This window comes from Solanum dulcamara, chromosome 10 (assembly GCF_947179165.1).
Source record: "Solanum dulcamara chromosome 10, daSolDulc1.2, whole genome shotgun sequence".
Taxonomy (NCBI): Eukaryota; Viridiplantae; Streptophyta; class Magnoliopsida; order Solanales; family Solanaceae; genus Solanum; species Solanum dulcamara.
The window spans coordinates 31,781,030-31,784,558 of record NC_077246.1 but is presented as its reverse complement, the minus strand read 5'-3'; the positions used below and the strand labels follow the sequence as shown (position 1 = coordinate 31,784,558).

The window sequence follows — 3,529 nt, the reverse complement described above, 5'->3', positions numbered from 1 at the left end:
GTCACACTAGGAATGGAAAGGTTCCAGTCACTTTGTGATTTAGCCAAGGTTCCGTACGTGGATAATTAGGTTGGCAAAAAAAATATGGAAAGATGAGGACATGATATAGTGCCAAGTAGACTGGGGAAGGAGACTGGACGAACTTGAAACTGGGCATAGAGACATAGAGCAAGGTATAAGAGGATAAAGGTATAAGTACCCTCTAAAGGGGGAAGCAAGTGAGAAAACTGCAAGGGTAAGATAGAGGCAATTGATATACCAACATATTTGAGATGGATGCTTAAACTTCAATAAGATCCTTTGTTGAACCAAGTTGGGAAGATCTGGAAGTCGTCAATAATTGGATAGAAGCCAGAAGGCTATGCAAGATAGTGTTAAGAACTTTTCAACAAGACCTTGAATTATGTAATGCTAGAAGGTGAGTGCGTATGAAAAGAAAAGGGTATAGAAATAAAAGGATATCAAATAACTCAAGAGACACTATGAAGGATAATAACACCATGCTGGTTTAAATGCCAAATGTCTGTTGTAGAGTTGGTCGCAAATGATATTGCGATAGATAAATAACCAAGGAAAAGAAATAGCAAGACTCTTATGGTAGGAGATAAGATGAGTAAGGAGTAAATAAGGAAATAGAAAGAAGTGTGACAAGATATTTCTTATACTCTCTCATATTCTCGTAAAGGTAAAGAATGACACAAGAATGTGTTAAGAAGGTTACAAGCAGGGGTAAGGAAAAATTGTGAAATGGTTTAAATAAGACGGACAAGACTTGCTGGTTACTATTAGATTGGCAAGCTTATATGTCAAATTCCTTTAAAACTATGCCAGCTAATGATAGACAGAACTCAAGTAGCTCTTAAGGTCACTATATGAACAAACTTTAGTGCTACTTAGTAGCCAACCCTAATGAATGGGTGCATATAAAAAGGGGTGAATACAATAGGAGGAGTTAAACCAAAATGACCAAAAAGGGACATGGTCATAGTAGACCTAAAGATCTACCCCTATACCGATTGCAAGATAACAGAGGAAAGGGCAAGGCAACACATAAAGACTAGTAAGACAACGCTAAGATAAATTTTGGGCTAAGTTGAGTGCCCTGCACATTATTGCAAGGATTACCATGAAGCGCGACATGAGAACTTCCCAAGGAGGTCACCCATCCCAGTATTTCTCTCGCCCAAGCATGCTTAACTTCTAAATTCTGGTGGAATTTAGTGGGATAGTGCGGATATGATCGCGCAAGATGGAAGAATCTGAACTAGCGGTAAAGAAACAATATGAGATTATGTTCTTGCAATACTATATGTTACGTTGAGGGAATTGTAAAAAGGACTTAAGCAAGACAAGAAGGATTAGCTAATTGCTAACTGACGACGCACTTGAATGCCACAGTTCTTCAACATAGTATCAGTTAATGAGAGGCAAACCACAGAATCACTATATGGGCTAGTGTTAAAGGGAATTTCGACACTACCTGACAACCAGCCCTAAGGGAGATACAACAAAACCCAAAAGGTAAGGGTACCAGTTGATGTCATTTATGGAAGACAAGAAGTAATACATGAGGTCAAAAATTCCACAATATGACCAGGGCTAGAAGACTCACTTTGCACTTCGTCGACAAATGACTCTAGAGGGAATGTTACCTAGGGATTAATGATATTAGCCCATGCTCCTTCAATCAAAGGCTACCTACTTAGCCGAGAAGGTGTAAAATTGTAGGGTAAAAAAGTGGTAGGACCTTACGGAGTCTCCATAGCTATTATCCCAGACAAAGGAGCCCAAGTTATAGTTAACTACCGAGGATCAGTCTTTGAAGAAACTTGGAAGATAGATAAGTCTTCGTACACTACTTTACCCTCAAACCTGATGAACAGGCTAAAGCATACCACTTAAATGATAGAAGATATGTCATAAGCTGGTGTTGTTAACTTCAATGATAGCTAGGATGATTATCTATCACTTATCAAGTTGCCTACAATAATAATTACTACTCCAGTATCCCAATAGCCTCGTACAAGACTAGTAGAGCAAGACATGTATGTCCCTTATTGGATGGGTCGATGTTAAAAAGACTAAGCTAAAAAGGCCCTGATATGATTAAGCAAGCTATTGACTAACAACATAGAGTAAGCAAAAATGATATACAGATAATCGCCATCAACATATAGAGTTCAAATTAATGATTGTATGTTCATAACAAGGTCACCCAGAAAAGGAAACTTAACCCCAAATACATTAGATGGTATCAGGTTGCTTGTAAGATGGGCAAAGTGGCCGGTAAGTTGAGCTTACCACCTTATTTGGAAACTATAGGGATGCTTCACAAGGGTACTGACGAGCCATCCGGGGTATGTTCTATAGATGATGTCCAGGAAATGGAATCATGTATGGAAACACCTATCGCCATCTTAGATTGGCAAACTAGAAGATTGTAGACTAAAGATGTGCCTTTCATCAAGATACTGTGGAAAAACCAAAACTAGAAAAGGGGGTGACCTGAGAAATTGAAAAGGACATAAAACAGAAGTATTCATACCCATTCCTAATGTCTACAGGTAACCCCAACTCCTGAAACTCGTATATTAATTACTTGGATGAAAGCAAGTGTGATCGCAATAGAAAATAATCAACCTACAATCGGTATGAAGTCTTGAGGAAAGTTTTATGTAACATTCAGGGACGAATATTCTAAAGGGGAGAAGGATGTTACACTCCACAATCTGGAGCTCGGAATGTCTCTTATGCTTCTTAACAGTTACTATGTGAGTCGGATAATCTACAATGCTATTAAAAAACACCAAGGAAGGGAGAATGTGATGCCCCATAGTAGGGAAGGTTGGAAATAGGGTTATGAGGAGTCAGAAGAAGTTGGAGGCCAAGTAAGGAATCATAGGACTTGACCTACCTACGTAAGCTACTAACTTAGAAGTCCTACATACTAAACCTACTTGAGTAAACACCGAGCTTAAGTAGCAAGGAGTGCATAGGCTCTTGAAGTAAGACGAGATTAGGAGCTCACAAAAGAGAAATAAGGAAATGACGCGCCTACTCAAAGTAAGTAGGTGATGCACCTACTTGGACAAGCAGATGATGCACCTACTTAGGTTCAAGTAGGTGACGTAGCATCTTGGGTTGGACCCCACTTCCATATGGAAGCATGTGATTGGACGAACAAGTTGAGGTAGCACCCTAGGAGACTGCCACATGTTAACCTAGGAGGCTGCCACGTGCCACCCTAGGGTGCTTCCACATGGAACCTTCTAAAGAGGTGTATATATAGGTATTATAGGAATCTTAACTAGTTCATTATCCAAAAATAATCCAAGAACTTTGAGAGAAAAATGTGAAGAAGGACAAGGAACAAGGCAACCACAGTTTTGAGAAATTAAAGGTAAGTTCTTCAATTTTTCTCTGTGAATTAATTATCTATGGTATTCCTCAACCACATGGAGATATATATATTTATATTACGATACCTACGGAACCATATATTAAGCTTTACACTTGGGAAACTTGGAAG

General features: G+C 39.0%; 1 pseudogene; it reads right to left on the bottom strand.

Annotated features, from left to right (window-relative positions):
- Positions 1-1,128: 1,128 nt before the first annotated feature.
- On the bottom strand, positions 1,129-1,248 carry LOC129871786 (5S ribosomal RNA; annotated as a pseudogene).
- Positions 1,249-3,529: the final 2,281 nt, after the last annotated feature.